Source organism: Carex rostrata, chromosome 5 (assembly GCF_964058835.1).
Source record: "Carex rostrata chromosome 5, lpCarRost1.2, whole genome shotgun sequence".
Lineage (NCBI taxonomy): Eukaryota > Viridiplantae > Streptophyta > Magnoliopsida > Poales > Cyperaceae > Carex > Carex rostrata.
The window spans coordinates 15,191,697-15,211,064 of record NC_135922.1 but is presented as its reverse complement, the minus strand read 5'-3'; positions in this window follow the sequence as shown (position 1 = coordinate 15,211,064).

Here is a 19,368-nt window from a genome sequence, read left to right as displayed (position 1 = left end):
CTCATCTTCGCTCATTAAGTAAATGAGCTAGTTGTTAATGAGCAAATTTAACCGAGTTGATAAATGAGCGAGTTTAAGCGAGTTATGAGCGACTCAAGAGTTAGCAATTGACTCACCCATACTACCACCACATCCCCAAAAGTACAAGTTTTCAAAAATCACCATGGTAACTAACCCCCTGGTATACAAATTCTGCATTAGGCCCCTCTGCATCCCAAAATTACATCCACACCAACCATATAGCAGAAAATTGCAAAACAAACCTAGAGAAGCCCCCAGTAAGGTTCAAATTATGTCATAACACCCACAACAGATTACCTATTATATGATATTAATACAATTGAATCATGTATGAAAGCTCCCACAAGTTACCATCGACAACTATCTTCTGATTCAATAACAATATCACCAATGATCGTAACATGGACAAGCAACTTGTTGATTATCTGATCAACAAATTCATTATTATTTTCATATTTTATAATTCTAACGGTCTTAATAAACTCCTGCTGTACATTGATTCTTTTGATTTAACATTCTGGAATTCATATATAAAAGGGAATCTTTTGAGTTAATGTATCTAGACCGTCTGATTAGCTTTAAAATTCGTGTGAATTAAATTGGCACTAATATTAAAGATCTCCCTATGTTTTAGGCAGAATTCAAATGAAATCCATTTATAATCGGACGGCTGATATGTAATAACTCAAAAGATACTCACTTGAGTCCATGCAGACGATGCGGACGCATCATTGTGACTTGTGAGTGCTTCGAAATCACAACTTAATAGAATTTATTTGCATCGATTAAAATATGTCACTGATCTTAGCCCATAATTGAGCCCAACACCAATTTAGTGGCCCAAAATTGTTCTCTCTAGTGATTAAATTGTGCAACCTTTGGTATGTCCTTCTATAAACAGTCTAAAATGTAGACACAACAATTCACACGTGGCTAAACAATTAAAAGGACAACTAGGGAGTAGAAATTGTTTTAAGTAACTTAATTATTATTACAAAATATTTGCTGGGACACATAATTATTAATTTATTATTAATCAATTAAGTGAAAATGTTGAAATAATTGAATTCAACAAGTAATTAATTCTACCCCCAATTAAAGAAGTTTGCCTTTTCATATACATTGGGACGCATAATTAAAAAAATATATATATATATAAAAACGAAATCTTTGAAAAATAAAGCTCTAATTAAAGGATACGAACAGTGGCACGTACTGTCCAATTTTCCTGAGTCGTTTTTTTTCTTCATACTGATGCATCACCTTCAATTAATTATATTAATGCGCTCACACTGGCTGTCTCAATTTCTTAGGTGACCTTTTAGTGGGTAATATTAATTATTTTGTTAATAAAAAACCCTATATAAGATAATGATTCTGGTGTTACTGGACAGAATTACAATCTCTAATCGATCTCTAAACCACAATATATATTCTCTGTGGGGAAGATACATCCAAATGGCTTCCTCCGCTCAAGTATCAGTCATCAGAACCTCCAGACAGCATCTGCAATTCGAACAGAGACCATAACAGGATCACATCTGTTTAAGATTTTTTGATATTCTCTTACTAAAGGGATAGGCATAGGATATTCTCTTACTAAAGAGACCATAACAGGACCATAACAGGATCACTCTGATGTTTTTACGGTCGGCGGATATAACTGGATAATTCAATTCTATCCGGATGGAATTAGCAAGGATGCCCAAAATTTTATATCTATTTTCCTTCAACTTAAAAGTGAAGCTACAGATGTGAAGGCACAAGTAAGTATCAACATGCTTCAACAGAATGATGAACCCTCTAACTTTAGCTTTCAATACTCACCTTATGCTTGGCCTTCAAAACATTACAGCAGGGGTTGTCCTCAATTTGCAAATAGAGCTGAATTTGAGGCATCAGGACATCTGAAAAATGATGCTTTAACAGTGAAGTGTATTGTTACTGTTATCAAAGGAACTAAGTTCGAAGTGACTAACTCCCATGGCATCATTGTTCCACCATCGAATTTGAGTCAAAATTGGGCTAGCCTACTAGAGAGCGGAAAGGGGACGGACATTACATTTGTAGTGAATGGAGAGAGAAACCATGGCTCATCGGTGTGTTCTTGCAGCAAGGTTGGCTGTCTTCGAAGCCGAGCTTTTTGGTTGTATGAAAGAGACATGGACAGAAACCATAGCAGTTGAAGATATTGATGCACCAGTTTTTAAATCCATGCTTTGCTTCATATATTCTGATTCGCTACCCGATTTTGAGAGGACTAGTGATAATGAAGGTGAAAAGAAAGATCTGAGGTTGATGACTTAACATTTGCTAGTAGCTGCAGATAGGTATGTATAAGTTATATTTTTTTGTTCTCTCTCTTCTAACCTTTCTTTTACCAATTTTAATATGACGAACAAATATCTAAATGATAGGTATCAGTTGGATAGGTTGAGGTTGATGTGTGAAGATATATTGTGCAAGAATCTCGATGTGAGCAATGCTGCGACTACATTAATTTTGTCTGAGCAACACAATTGCAGTCAACTTAAAACAGAGTGTCTCAAATTTATAAGTTATTCTGAGGTTTTTAAAGCTGTGGTACAGACTGATGAATTTCACAATTTGATGAAGATTTGTCCATCAATTTTGAAGGATATCTAATTTTTTGTTTTCTAAAAATTGAATATTCTTGACAAAAATTTGTCCCTCAGTCTTTTCTTTTTCAAATTGAATATTTTTTGTAATCAACAGTAACTGGTTTTGCACTTGCTTTCTCACTGTGTAGCAATCAAGCTTTTCCACTATTTTTATTATCTTCCATGTGCTTCTTCTTTTCTGACGAGAAGGGTTATGGAAACAGAGTACTATTTGCTCTGTTTTTAGTTTATTTTTAGATTAAATGGGATCAAGTTAGTAAAATATAAATATCCACTAAATATTCAATACTGTAATTTAATGTGCAGGTAGGTTTTTTTAATCATATATCCGGCTATTACTTTACAATTTTAACTCAAAAGTATATATATCCCACCACATAAGTTCTGATAGATAATTAAAAAAATACAGTATTAATTAAAAAAAATCAAATCTATTTTTTTAAATCTTTTGTTCCAGTTTGATCCATATGAGTTTGTGATGTAAACATTTAATAGCAATATTAACAAAGTAAAATAAGGCTTATGTGAAACAAAGTAAATTATTATTACAAAATATTTGCTGGGACACGTACTTTCTTTATATATAATAATCTATAAAGTGGAGTGGATTAAAATTGAATTCAACCAAGTAATTCTAACCCAATTAAAGCAATTTGCCTTTTCGTATACTTGGATGGATAATTAGAAATAAAAATATAAAGAAAACAAAAGTTTTTGAAAATAAAGCTTTCAATGAGATAAACAGAAACAGTGTCACGGTCCAATTTCCCTGATTCATTTGCTCTTCTTCATACGGGACTCGGTAGGTCGATTAGTCGTTGGCAGTGATTAAATTATTATGATTTTTTTCAACTAATCGATCGATTATTTATGATTAATCACTTGACAGTACCTTATCCGTTTGACAACCACATACCATTATTTACAACAATGAATTACAAATATATCCCCTTCAATTATATTAATGAGTTCACACTGACTGTCTCAATTTCCAAGGTGACCTTTGAGTGAGCAATATTAAATATTCTATAAATCAAAATCCTAATCTCTAATATAATATATGACACTCTCAGAATAATAATTTATGTATGCACAATTCGAACAGAGATTATAACTGGATCACATCTGTTTAAGATTGACGGATATTCTCTTATTAAAGGGATAATTCAATTCCCTAAGTGAAGGCGCAAACAACTTTCATCATACTTGAACAAAACGATGCCCCTCTAACTTGAACCTAAGTTTTGATTTTTAAAAGTACCTTTTAATACAGCTTCTATACTTATATTATGGAGACATGCATAACTATATAAGTTAGGCAAATGGTATTTTTAATATATTTTGTCCGGGCAGGAACGAAATTGTGCATTCGTCGGAAACCAAAAAGATTTGCTGTAACACAAAAAAAAAAAAAAAATTAATCATGAAGGCATCAGTCAGAATACCTTTTTCTAAAGATGAGCGAATTTATCTCATTGTAACAGTTTAATTGATCAGATCCAACCATTATGAGTGCTCCCCAATACCAACTTGATCGAATTTAATTATTTACATCAATTGTAGCGTTGTCACCCAAAAAAAATGTCACTTATCTAAGCCCATAATTGAGCCCAACTCTAATTTTGTGGCCCATAATTGTTCTTTCTAGTGATTAAATTGTTCAAACTTTGGTATGTCCTGTAAAATGTTAAATGCACAACAATACAAACGTTTTCTGCGGCGGAAATAATGTTATCAACGCGAAGCAGCTGACAGAAATCAATGCCAAGTTGCCAACCTTGAAAGTTTTATCGGCCGCTACACTATTTAAACATATACGTACTCTTTCTTGGAAAAGTTTAAAATTCTGTATAAATTCACCAGGAATTCTTTGGATATGCATACAAAATCGTTTCTTAAATAGATTGTGCAAAGAAAAATAAATATCACATTTTTTTTGTGGCGCCGTAGTTGTTTCCATGTATGTGTATAAACAAATATTAAATAGATGAAGGGTCCTTAATTTAAATAGATAAATTGATGAAACTAATCACATTTTCCAAAAAAAATGACTCCTCACAAACTGATTATTGTTAAAATGATTTTTTCTTTTAATAATTACAAGTTATTGTTTTCTTTTAGTTTCGCAATCGAGCACAGTAGTTCAAATTTGAATTCAAAATAATTTTTACATGTCTTGTTAAAAGGAAATTTGCATATGGAGTTAGAAAAGTTAGAAATATATTTAGAATGATCTATCATGCAAATGTTATTTTATATTCTATTTAAATATCTCATCGTTTTCGTAAATGAAACTAAATATATGTGGAAAGAGTTAAATGGTTGTTGGAAAATATTTGTATTTTTTAATATAAAATTTGATAGAAAAAAAAGTATCTAATAATAATGTTGAGTTATTTTAATTAATTATTTAATAAGATATGAGAGAAAATTAATAAAAATATTATATGATAATATATTTTTGAAAAATTTGTATATATACAACTGACTGTACTAATAATAAAATGAGTGACTTTGTTTCAACTTCTGATTTTTCTTGATCTTACTAGTTTCTCTAAGATTTGCTAATAATGGGACCAGACCATAATCTGCCGGCTTCGATTTTAGAATAATATTTAATATCAGGCGATAGAACTAGTTCTATCGAGTAAGAAATGACATCACTCTCCAACAAACAATAATGAATCTGACACTTTGTCGTCACTGACTCTGTCTCTTTTCTTTCAAATTTTATTATTTCATAATATAGATTTCATCTTTACAAATATATATATTTTTATTTTGAATTTGAAATTTAAGTTTACATTTTCAAAAATTGATGAAAATATTTACCTATATATAAAGAAATTGTATTGTTTTGTAAAATTTTCAAATTTCTGCCCAAAACTGCACGTATGAACCTGATATTTCAGCTCCATTCCAAAAAATATTATTAAATAAAGATGAAAACCCAAAATATTTATTTTAACAATAGAAATTATATTGTTTTGTAAAATTTTCAAATTTCTGCCCAAAACTGCATGTATGAACCTGATATTTCAGCTCCATTCCAAAAAATATTATTAAATAAAGATAAAAACCCAAAATATTTATTTTTACCGATAGAAAAAAAAATATCATTAAATTTGAAAATTTTAATTTTTAATACGAACACGTAAAATTGCAGTTAGAAATTGAGTTGCCACAACTTCACAATATGAGAAATCAATAAACTAATAGTAGAGCACCAGAGCTTCTGCGTAAAAGTGCATGCACTTCTTTAATTTTCTTTCAAATATTTCAATTATCTCGATTCTTGTTGAGACTAGTTCAATTTAATAGTTAATGTAATCAGACCCAATCACTAATTATGAAATTCAGATCTCCTAAACTAACCTAAATTATAAATATCCACTAAATATTCAAGGGGAAATTGGTTCCATGCCATTCCAAAATGATGAATTTAGAAAAATGCTACAAAATTTCTCTTTTGCTAAATACCACTCCAAATCACATTTATTAGAAAAATTGTCACAAATAACAAATTATTATATTTTGAGTAGTATTTTTGTATATTCCAAAAATACCCTCACCCTTTCATTTCTACATCCTTAATGGGTCCGATCCGATCCAAAAGAAATCACCCGTCGTCTTTCTTCTCCAAGAATATATTGTAGAACTTTCAATAATCATAGTTAAACTTTATGTCAATAAAACTGTGGTCAAATACTAACCACAGGTAAGTGTATTTGATAATAATCTTGTCAATAACGGCTAATTCTAAGGATTAGAAGGACAAAATCAACCAAGCGTCAATCCATAATAAGTAGAAGAAAAAGACAGATTCTCACAATTAATACCCATGCCAGTAAATTCTGATTTAACACATCAATTGTACCAGTAAAACAAAATCATCAGAGAATCACAAGAGAGCAGTTTATAAAAATTATGATTTAACACAGATTGGAAAATCACAAGCAATTTTCAAAATTCTGATTGTACCAGTAGAACAAATTATGACATGTTCACAATTTAACACTATCCGTCTAATACTTTTAAATTCTGATTTAACACAATCACAAGAGAGAAGTTTATAAAACCCACCCAAGCCAAAATCATCAGTTGTACCGGTAAAACAAAATGTACCAAACAAAACAACCCTAAATTCAACGAAAACAAATAAAATTATCCACAAGAGAGCAGTTTTAGGGTCAGCTCTCTGGTGATGTAGTCCAGTAGTCCCCATACATGAAAGGGGAGCATAATTGTCAAAAATAATAATAATAGAACTGTCAAAAAATAATAAAACAACTCAAGAACACAAGACTCCCATGAATCTCCCTTCCCTCCTTTATTTTTTTATTTCTTTTCTTTCTTGATTGAATTACACAGCTCTTACATGCCTATTTATCAATTCAAAGATATTTTGTGTATCATGCTAAACATGGAAACCAATCCTTAGAATTAATGACAAATAATCAAATACTATTTATTGCCTATTTCACTAGATATGATTGATATCCTTCAATTTCTTTTTTCCTTCTTTTGAGTAGATATAGATCTTCTAAAGGATTTGGCTTGATCTCCAAGTTATGCTGGAACCGAGTGTAATCTTAACACTCCCCCTCACGAGGGTACGTAAATGTCTACCATTCCGATCTTCTCCAGCATTTCTTCAAATGGTTTAGTTGCTACCGCCTTGGTTAAAACATCAACCACCTGTTCTGTTGATCTAACAAAGGGAAGAGAAATAATGTGAGAATCGAGTTTTTCTTTAATAAAGTGTCTGTCTACCTCTATATGTTTTGTCCTGTCATGTTGCACTGGATTATGTGAAATGTCAATTGCAGCCTTATTGTCACAATACAACTTCATCTCATTTTTTGTTCCCAGTTCTAATTCATTGATCAATTTTCGTAGCCATAATAGTTCACAGATTCCTTTCACCATGCCTCTAAATTCGGCTTCAGCACTAGATAAGGCAACCACATTCTGTTTTTTACTTCTCCATGTTACCAAGTTTCCCCCAACGAAAGTAAAGTAACCCGATGTTGATTTTCTATCCATGATATTTCCTGCCCAATCTGCATCTGTATAACCTTCAATCTTTGTATGTCCATTCTTCTCAAATTTGATTCCTTTACCGGGTGTTCCCTTCAGATATCGTAAGATACGTGTGACAACTCCCATGTGATCTTCACTTGGATTATGTATGAATTGACTTACTACTCCCACTGCATAAGCTATGTCAGGTCTAGTATGTGATAGATATATTAATTTTCCAACTAACCTTTGGTATTTTTCTTTGTTCGTAGGACATTGGTCAGGACAAATCTCAAACTTCACATTTTGTTCCATTGGGGTACTAACCGGTTTACAATCTAACATTCCAGTTTCGGCCAAGAGATCAAGAACATATTTTCTTTGAGAGAGAAATATACATTTTTTTGATCGTGATACTTCAATCCCTAGAAAGTATTTTAGACCTCCCAAATTTTTCATTTCAAATTCTTTTGACAGCTTCATTTGAAGCTTCTCAATTTCAACTTTGTCATCGCCTGTTATAATCATATCATCTACATAGATAATAAGAATTGCAATTTTACCTTCAGTCCTTTTAAAGAACATGGTGTGATCAGAATCTCCTTGATTGTACCCATAGTTTTTCATAGCTTTGCAGAACCTCCCGAACCATGCTCTTGGTGACTGTTTCAAACCATACAATGCCTTTTCTAATTTACACACTTTGTTTTCTGATCCAATATGGTTGTAACCAGGAGGCAGCTCCATGTAAATTTCTTCTTCCAAGTCTCCATGAAGAAATGCATTTTTGACATCAAATTGATGTAATGGCCAGTCAAAGTTAGCTGCAAAGGACAATAAAACTCGAACCGAATTTAATTTTGCAACCGGAGAAAAATTTTCCTGGAAATCAACCCCATAGGTTTGTGTATACCCTTTTGCCACTAGCCTAGCTTTATATCTTTCAATTTTTCCCTCTACATTGTACTTGATTGTATACACCCATTTACAACCAACTGTTCTTTTTCCTAGTGATAAATCAACTATTTTCCATGTACAATTTTTTTCTAGGGCTTCCATTTCTATAGTCATTGCTCTAGTCCATTCTTTACTTTTAAGGGCATCCTCAACTTTTTCGGGTATGGCGATAGAAGATAGTTGGTCTGCAAAATTCTTTAATGGTTGTGGCAATTTTTCGGTTGAGGTGTAGTTTGCAATTGGATATGTTATCTCTTTACTCGTCCCATCTTCCGGGATGTATCTTTTTGGTGGTTTGCCACGATTAACACGTGCAGGATATCTAGGCTGGGTTTCAGAAGAACATACCTCGTTGTTATCCTCTTGTCGTATTGCCTCAGTAAGATCTATCCATTGCTTAATTTCATTTGGTGAATGCCCCACTGACCTGTTTCTGCTGAATTTTGTTGCTCAGAACCTTCATCATTTTTCGAACCCGAGTCAACTGCTACTGGACCCGAGTTATTTGCTTGATTTGTACCTGAATCAGCTGCTGCTGGACCCGAATCAACTGTTGGGCCTGTACCTGAATCCACTGCTACTGAACCCGAATCATTTGCTGGGCCTGGACCCGAATCAGCTGCTAGGCCTGGACCTAAATCAGCTACTAGTGGATCAGATAAAAAAGTTAGATCAAAGTCCGGTTCATCATGACTGCTGCCCTCCTGAATCGGATCTTGGATTTTGTTAAAAAATGACTCATTTTCTAAAAAAGTAACATCCATGGTAGTATAGAATTTTCTAGTACTTGGATTATAGCATTTATAACCTTTCTGATTTGCTCCAATTCCCAGAAAAACACATTTTTCAGCCCTAGGTTCTAACTTTGTGCGAAATGGTTTTTGTATATGGATATAAGCAACACACCCAAATATTTTTGGAGGCAAATTTAAGACAGATGGTATGGTCACATGAGATGATAGGACTTTGATGGGGGTTTTATAATCATTTGCACTTGTGGGTGTACGATTTGAGAGGTATACAGCAAATGAAAGGGCATTATCCCAAAACATAGGAGGTACTTTATTTTCAAGTAGTAGTGATCGGGTCATTTCAAGGAGATGTCTGTTTTTTCGTTCGGCAATGCCATTTTGCTGAGGTGTTCCTACACATGTTGTCTCATGAATAATCCCATTTTCTCTAAAAAACATTTGTACCCTCTGGTTCAAGTATTCTGTCCCATTATCGCTCCTTATGGTTTTTATTTCTTTCCCAAATTGAGTCTTTACCAATTTATGAAAATCTTGAATAACTTTGGAAACCTCATCTTTTGTTTAAAGTAAATAGAGCCAAGTCATTCTGGAGCAATCATCAATAAAGGAAACATACCATCTACAACCAGATTTGGAAATTACAAAGGATGGTCCCCATACATCTGTATGTATCAAATCAAAAGGATTTTTACATTTATTTTGACTGCTATAATAAGTTGTTGTATGACTCTTAGATTGGATACAAGTTTCACAAACAAAATCTTTAGGATCTAAATGCAAAAATAAATCGGGTAAAAGCTTTTTCATGTATCCAAAAGACGGGTGACCTAGTCTTTTATGCCATACCCAAATTTTATTCCTAGTAGATATATGATCTCCCCTTACTATATAATTGCTACCAGTTTTGACTTCATCCAAGTAATACAACCCATCCCGTCTAGTACCATGGCCAATGATCTTTTTCGTAAGAATATCCTGGATTACACAGTGGTCAGGGAACATAAGCACAACACAATTTTGATCCTTTGTAAGTTGGCTAACAGATATCAGTTTTGTTACAAGGGAAGGAACCACAAGTGTATTTTTTAACCTTATTTGATTTGGTAATACAATTTCTCCTGCACCTTCTACAGGATAAACTTCCCCATTTGCATTAATGATTCCAGTTTTATGTGAAGTGCACATGATTTCTAATTCAGTTTTTTCATGTGTCATGTGGTCGGTTGCACCTGAGTCAATGACCCAACCTTCATTTTTTCTGTTTTTGCTCAAATTTGAGATATTGCACTTACCCATGCTAGTTTTGAAAATACCATTTTTACCTTCACAATGATCTTCTCCTTTTGTTTGTGACTCAGTTCTTACTGCTATCTGCTGACCAGATTGGTTCGGTCCTGGCTGCTGCCTTGGCTCTGATTCAGATCTAGCTGCTGCTCCTTTTACAAATGTCGGTTGCTGCTTGCTGGTCACCAGACTGGTTGTAGCCGCAGTTGTTGCTGCTACACCTTTTCCTTTCTCCTCATACTTCTTCTTCTTGTCACCTTTCCACCAATCCGGGTAGCCTACCACTTCGAAGCATTGATCCTTTGTGTGCCGGTTTTTGCCACAGTTCGTGCACCTTAGTTTTGTGCTATCAAATTTTACATCAATAGCACTTGAATGAATTATACCCTCGGTCATGGCAACAGGTTGAGGTATGATTTGTGTCGCCGGTTGAGGATTGTTTATGACAGCAGTTTGCATAGCTATCATTTGAGTCATCATTCTCGTCATCTGCTTAATCAGTTCAGTAATGGTGGTCGATTCTTGGGATTTGACTTCTGACATTGTTCTACCAAGTATGGATCGCTCCTTAGAGCAGTATAGCACAAGAAATTGAAGTTAAAGACAAGAAGGGCAACAATTTCTCTAGCTATACCACCAGGCAACCACGCTCTGATACCATGTCAAAAATAATAATAATAGAACTGTCAAAAAATAATAAAACAACTCAAGAACACAAGACTCCCATGAATCTCCCTTCCCTCCCTTATTTTTTATTTCTTTTCTTTCTTGATTGAATTACACAGCTCTTACATGCCTATTTATCAATTCAAAGATATTTTGTGTATCATGCTAAACATGGAAATCAATCCTTAGAATTAATGACAAATAATCAAATACTATTTATTGCCTATTTCACTAGATATGATTGATATCCTTCAATTTCTTTTTTCCTTCTTTTGAGTAGATATAGATCTTCTAAAGGATTCGGCTTGATCTCTAAGTGTCACACCCCGAATACCGGAGGTGCGACGATGCATTGCCAATAGCATCCATTATTTTGGTCACATCCCAATTTATTAAAACGAATTATCTGACCATTTATAGTGGATGATGCTAGAGAAATACTCTCTGCACCATGTCAGATAAAATAACCCCAAATCCCATACCTTTAGGTGACCCTGCTGTCAATTATAACCTGGAAGCGCTCTTTATCTTCGTATAATAAACCTGTAACCCACAAGGGAAAACGAGTGAGAAATAATAAATTATTTCTCAGTGCTGATTGCCACTCAGATTATTGGATTCGAAGGAAATCCATATTCAGAATGAAATCACCGCACGAGAAACAAACAATTCATTTCATATGACGAATGCAATTGCTTAATAATAATATCCAATTGAACAACAAACATCACATAAATAAATAAGAACTCTAAGGATCTTATCAGAATAAATGGTTTGGATCAAAATCTTTTAAACTATAAAGTCAGGTAATATTTGGGACCTAATCTTTAGGACCGCTAAGTCTGGTAATGTTTGGTTTCTTAACTTTACAATTTCTAGTCTGGTAACACTGAAAGATATCATGCATGTATCTATCGTGTTAGGGCTTATACCATTCTAAATATCCTGACACCTGATTAACGGAAACAATACAAAACCAATATCACAATACTGTCATTATCGGAAAGAATATCCATGATAAGACAGTTACCACAGTTCATTAGTCTTACAGTCACAATTCACATTTATTCAATATCCCCTATCCAACCGGTACTGGATTCAGTTGGGGCCATTCACCATATGCGCATAAGGGTCCTGGAGTAAAGTCTAGTAGCTAGCTAGACTTTACGTATAATAATCCTTTTTCTCCACTATATGGAGGTTCAAGGATTTCAGTATTCAATATTCATTCAATTCAATCACTGTGGTCTCAATCAATCATTTACAATAAGAATCAAGCAATCGACAAACAATATCAACATGACAGTCAACAGATTTACCTGTAATTCAGTTTCAATTGTATTGGGCTATGCATATGATGCAACAGTTCAATCAATGCAGTCAATCAAATATTCAAAATGCACAGCGAGTTACGATTTAATTCCTAGTTATGAATCTCAAACTAATCCAATAACCTCGCACCTGATATCGTAGAGCAGTTAAAGCGATCAATCATTACACATCGATTGTTTCGGACAATCCTGTCAAGTTTCACTCCACAGTATCAATACCTATAGCATAATAACATTTTCTTTATTATGACTTACATCATTATTATTATTAAACAATTTACATACATACACACACACACTAGTAATCAATCTATGTGTATATGTTATTTACTTTTAGTTAACATCATTATTTACTAATAAGTTCTTCATTATTTAAATCCCTCTTTAATTAAATCTAATTTTTGGTTTCAATAAATTGTCCACCAGTCAAAGAGTTTACAACCTTACATAATCAGGGTTCAAAATTCCAAAATCTATGTTCAATTCAACATTTAATTGAGTCCAAATTCCAAAGCAACAACCTTCCCCTTGTATTTTGCCTTTTTGTTTACGGACGAGTCTAACTGACTCAAGCTTAAATTGAAGAGTTTCCCATATTATACAAATCAATTTATATCCTAATCGTTAAATCCTTTCCTAACGGATTTCAAGGATCAAGGTTCAATCATTTTGCAACTCAATCCCACTGACATGGAAACCTATTCATTTCATGAGAATTTAACAAATATACTTTCAAATATTAAACAAGTTTTATTTCTATTTCAATCACTACATAGATTATAGCTATTCATTTGAGTTGTTTAACAATTTCAAATCTTTAAATGAGATTAAGAAAAAGAACGAGATAAAAGATGAATACCAATATTGGTTCTCTTGTTGCAATTGATTACTTGCTTTCTTGCTTAGTTCAATAGCGGCATATATCATGCTCAATCAAGCTCAAGAAATTTATCACCAAAAATCTTAATTCATATGAGAATAAGAGAAGTGGACTGTGGACCCTCAGTTTGTTTTTTTTCTTTTTCTTTATCTTTTTCTTTTGCTCTCTACGGGAGAGAGAAGGAATACTCTTAATTAAAGAGTAATTAAGTAGGTGGGTGTTTCACCCTGCATAGGCCGCGTGGCCTTGTGCCGTTTGGTCACCCTTTTATTTTTTTGTTGTTTGAACTTTTACACAAGTAACCTTTAAAGTTTTAAAGTTTTTCAAATCAGTCCCTAGTAATTAAAAGAAGTTTATTATCAATTATAAATCTGTCCAATATATGAATATTCACTTCTAAATATTTTAGAAAGTTCAAATTAATCTCACGAAATAGAATTTGAAATAATCGTTTTAACAGTTTCAATGTAACTTGATTATCTTGACTAATTAATCAGTAAAATGATATTTGTTCTTTATATAATACTCACTGAAGAACACCTTCAATCAAATCGTATTTTATTTTCAATTATGAGTTCCATATACATATTTTACGTAATGTTACACCAAGTTATGCTGGAACCGAGTGTAATCTTAACAATAATAGTGACATTTCTAAGCTTAGTCTCCTGCCGGCGGCGTGGAGAGGACAGTGGAGAGGAGGCGGGCCGAAGGTGGAGGTGAACGGAGAGGAGGCGAGCAGAGTGTTTAGGTTGGCATTAATTTTGAATTATGTTCATAGCTTCATCTGGCGTTCTGTTCATCTAACCTTCATCTGGAAAGGAAAAAATAAATTTGGATCAAGGTTATTTTGATAACTTCAATTATTATGTAAATTGTTAATTTAAAATTATACATTAATATGGTATTTGTGACAATTTTCTTAATAAATGTGATTTGAAGTGGCATTTAGCAAAAGAGAAATTTTGGAATGACATTTTTCTAAATTCACCATTTTAAAATGGCATGGAACCAATTTCCCCAATATTCAATGGTGTAATTTAATATGTAGGTAGGTTTTTTTTTAATCATATTTCTGGCTATTACTTTACAATCTTTCAATTTTATCTCAAGATTATATGACACCACAGAAGTTCTGATAAATAAAAAAAAATACAGTATTAATTAATCAAATCAAATCGGTTTTGTTTACATCTTTTGTCCAGTTTGATCCACATGAGGTTGTGATGTAAAAATTTAATAGCAATATTAACAACGTAAAATAAGGCTTATGTGGAACAAAGTAACTTAATTATTATTACAAAATATTTGCTGGGACACGTACTTTCTTTATATTAAAGCATTTTGCCTTTTCGTATACTTGTGATACATAATTAGAAATAAAAAATAAGGAAAATAAAAGTTTTTTAAAATAAATCTTTCAATGAGATAAACAGAAACAGTGTCACGGTCTAATTTTCCTTTTTCATTTGCTCTTCTCCATACAGGACTCAGTATTGTGAAAAAACGGCTATTTAAATCGATTAATCATCGGTAGCGATTAAACTATCACGGATTTTTTCGACTAATCGGTTAATTATTTCCGTTTATAACTGATTATTCTCAATTAATCACTTGATGGTATCTTATTTTGCCGACAACAACATACCGTTATTTACAGCACTGAATTATGGATACATTCCCTTCAATTAAATTAATGAGTGTAAATTATGGATACATCCCCTTCAATTAAATTAATGAGCTTACACTGACTGTCTCAATTTCTAAGGCGACCTTTGAATGGGCAATATTAAGTATTATATAAATCAAAATTATTATTCTCAATTAATCACTTGATAATATTATGTTTGTCTGACAACAACATATACCGTTATTTACAACACTGAACTACGGATACATCACCTTCAATTAAATTAATGAGCTCACACTGACTGTCTCAATTTCCAAGGCGGCCTTTGAGTGGGCAATATTAATTATTCTATAAATCAAAATCCCAATCTCTAATCTAATATAAGAGAAGGCGCAAACAACTTTCACCAACTTGAACAAATGGATGCTCCCTCTAACTTGACCCTTGCATCTCCAGTTTTAACTTTTGAAAGTACCTTTTAATACAGCTTCCATACTTATATTATGGAGACATGCATGGGGACGAAATTGTGCCTTCTTTAGAAATCAAAGCCGATGTAATTGAATTTTTAGAGACAATTTTTTTTTTTCTTTCAGCTAGTTGGTCAAGTAATGCAAGAAATGTAATTTTTAATATATCTTCGCTTAATACTAATTGAAAAATTTCTTGCTTTTTTGAATTTGTGAATTGTTATCTTATTTTTAATTTATCAATAAAATATAAGATTAAGATTAGCCCTTGACCACTATGATCCCCAATCCGGCCCAACTTGATCAAATTTATTTGCATCAATTATAGCTAGAGGTGCTATCGGGTCGGGTCAGGTCGGGTCCGGATACTATTATATTTGGACCTGTACCCTAAAAGTGTTCGGGTCCAAATTTCGATCCATACACTTATCTGTTTCAATTAGGGTCAGGTCCGGATCCAGGTACCTATCTACCCGTAGATATTTCGGGTCCAGTCTTTCGGTTCCGGATAGATATATACTCATAACTTGTTTGTAGATTATCGGGTCCGGTTCGGATACGGAGCGGTTCCGGATCCGGAGCGGGTATATGTCACAAAAAAATCAAGAGGAAGGAGAAAAAAATAACTTTTGAAAAAAAATATTGAAAAAGAGATATAATTTTTAAAAAGTAAAATATTAGAGATGACGATTTCATTTTCTATGGTTCAAAAAATCTATGAATGGAATACTAATAATTTGTAGAAATGACATATCAATGAGAGCAATAAATTTTCATTATTATGCAGAAGATATCAAGGCAAATATTGAATGATGTATCCATAGTAATAAATTTTATTTAAAAAATTAATGCAGATGTTATAGAAGGAATAATTTTGGCATCCATCTATGTGTATAAACATAGTGAATATGTCACTGCATTCTATTTTCTCATATTCAAAAAAGTACTGGGCTCACCACGACTTACGCAAAAATTAATATGCAAAGTTGTATTTTTATATATTAATAGTTATTCATATATGTTTTATCGGGTATTTATACGGGTATCGGGTCGGGTTCGGTTATGGGTCGGATAATTAAATGAAACCCATATCCTACTCATTACAGTATCGGTTCCGGTTCGGATCCGGATCGGATATTAAATTATTAATTTTATAACCATACTCATAATTTAACTGGTTATATTTTTTAAACCATACCCTATCCAAATTAATCGGATCCGGGTCGGATCCGGTTCAGTTCCGGATCGGATCCGGGTCGGATCCGGTTCAGTTCCGGATCGGATCCGGGTAATCGGGTAAAAGTAGCACCTCTAATTATAGCATTGTCAACAAAAAAAAAAATGTCACTGATCTAAGCCCATAATTGATCCCAACACCAATTTAGTGGCCCATAATTGTTCTCTCTAGTAATTAATTTGCGCAACATTTGGTATGTCTTTCTATAAACATGCTAAATGCACAACAATACAAACTTGGATAAAAAAGGACAAAGTTTTTCTGTGGCGACAATAATATTATCAACGCGAAGCAGCTGACAGAAATCAATACCAACCTTGAAACTTTTATCCGCTACACTGTTTAAACATATGCTCTTTCTTGGAAAAGTTTAAAATTATGGATAAATTCACCAGGAATTCCTTGGATATGCATACAAAATTGTTCCTTAAATAAATTGTGGAAAGAAAATTTTGGATCATGTTGTTTGTGTGGCGTAGATTGTTTTTATGCACGTGTATAAACAAATATTAAATAGATGAAGGTTCCTTAACTTGAATAGATAAATTGATGAATATAATCACATTTTTTTTTTAAATTGGCTCTTCACAAAATGACTATTGTTAAAGTGGTTTCTGTTTTTAATAATTACAAGTTATTGATTTCTTTTAGTTAGACAATCGAGCACGCCATAGTTAAAATTTGAATTCAAGATAATCTTTACATGTTTTTATTTGAAATTGACGTTACATGAGATTTGCATGTGAAGTTAGAAAGAGAGAAATATATTTAGTACGATCTATCATGCGAATGCGAATGCGAATGTTACTTGAATTTTTATTTAATATCTCATCTTTTCGGTAAATGAAACTAATTATTTATGTGAAAAGAGTTAAAATGTTATTGGCAAATATTTGTATTTTTAATAGAAAATTTGATAGAAAAAAGAATATATGATAATAACATTGAATTATTTTAGTGAATAATTTAATAAGAGATCAGAAAAAATCAATGAAAACATTTTATATTTATAACGAGCTAAATAAATTCTCGTTAAATTGAATGGTTAAAAAAGAATCAATTTTCCGAGTCAGGACTTAACCTATAGGTTAAGTGTGCTTCCAGTTATTTTTGAATTAGTTTTTCGAACTAAATAAATTTATTTTAAATCTTTAATTTCAAGTAGTTCGGATCAGATTTCTAATAATATTTTCAAGTATGTTATAATAGAGATACAATAAGGATAAATAATATAAATAAATAATTATACCTTTTTCTGTGCCTAACACCTAATTCATTGAAATTAAAACAGAACACTTGCACTCAAACCAAGTATGCATGCCATTTTATATCATTATTCGTTTTCCAGCATTTGATGAATTTCTTTAAGAATATTTATTATTCAGCTAGTTTCTTTTGTTCAATAAATTAAATTAGTATAACTGATCTTTATTACTAATGAGCTTATTTTGATAATTACTGGTTCTTTAATCATATGTCTCTCGTGCGAGATTGAATAATTCACAATGTTTCAAATGCTTACAGAGCATGTTAGCACAACAAATAAATGGAGACTGCTTTTTTTCAAAAAGTCTTCTTTGCTTAGTTTCTTTCTTAATTTTCACTGGTTTTTAGTTTCTTTCTTTCTATTGGTGCGACAAGATTTTGTAATGTTGATGTTTTTAACTATATAATAGAACTAATTTGATAATGTTGATGTTTTTAACTATATAATAGAACTAATTTGAGCTCTGAAATTAGCATCACGCTTCTGAGAGTAGTATGCACGGTTTGGAAATGACAATAATAGATCTTGTGTTTTAAAGAAGTAAATAATCCTGTCTCTTTTGGTTCCTAATTGTTACAAAATATGCAGTAGTAGATCAGTTTTTTTAGTCTCTTGAGCTTCTTTGATGTTGTTTTAATTATCAGGACTTTTAGGCTTTCTCTAATATGTTGGTGTTTATGTTTTTATTTATTTTATTTGAGATGTTTAATAGATATTATTATGACCTATCAGAATTTGTGTTATTTTCTAATATTGGTGTTTATTTTTGTGTTGTGCTATCTGGGAAGTTTAAAGTCACAAATTAATTAGGATCGTTGAGCATGTTTTCAGTTCTGATGTCTTGATTGATAATAAGCAACCTACATAATTTAGAATTAACTAGGTATTGAACAAGCATTAAAATAAATATTATAGATACAATAATTTATTTGTATTTTTCCTGACCTCACCTTCCTTCTTGTCAAACCTTCATACCAAACTTTGCCCCTTATTAGATAAAGTGCATTCATCACTTAGTATCTCTTATTTGTTATTAAGATTTCAACATGAATATTATTGAATGTCTCATATTTTCTAAAATGACTATAAAGATCCTTTAGGGTTTTTATTCGCCTTGTTGCCCTGTGCACAACAATAGAAGCATTTATTATCCGATTCTCTTAAGAACATAGATCAAGTGTATAAGAAAGTGTTGGAGTTTCTCAGAAA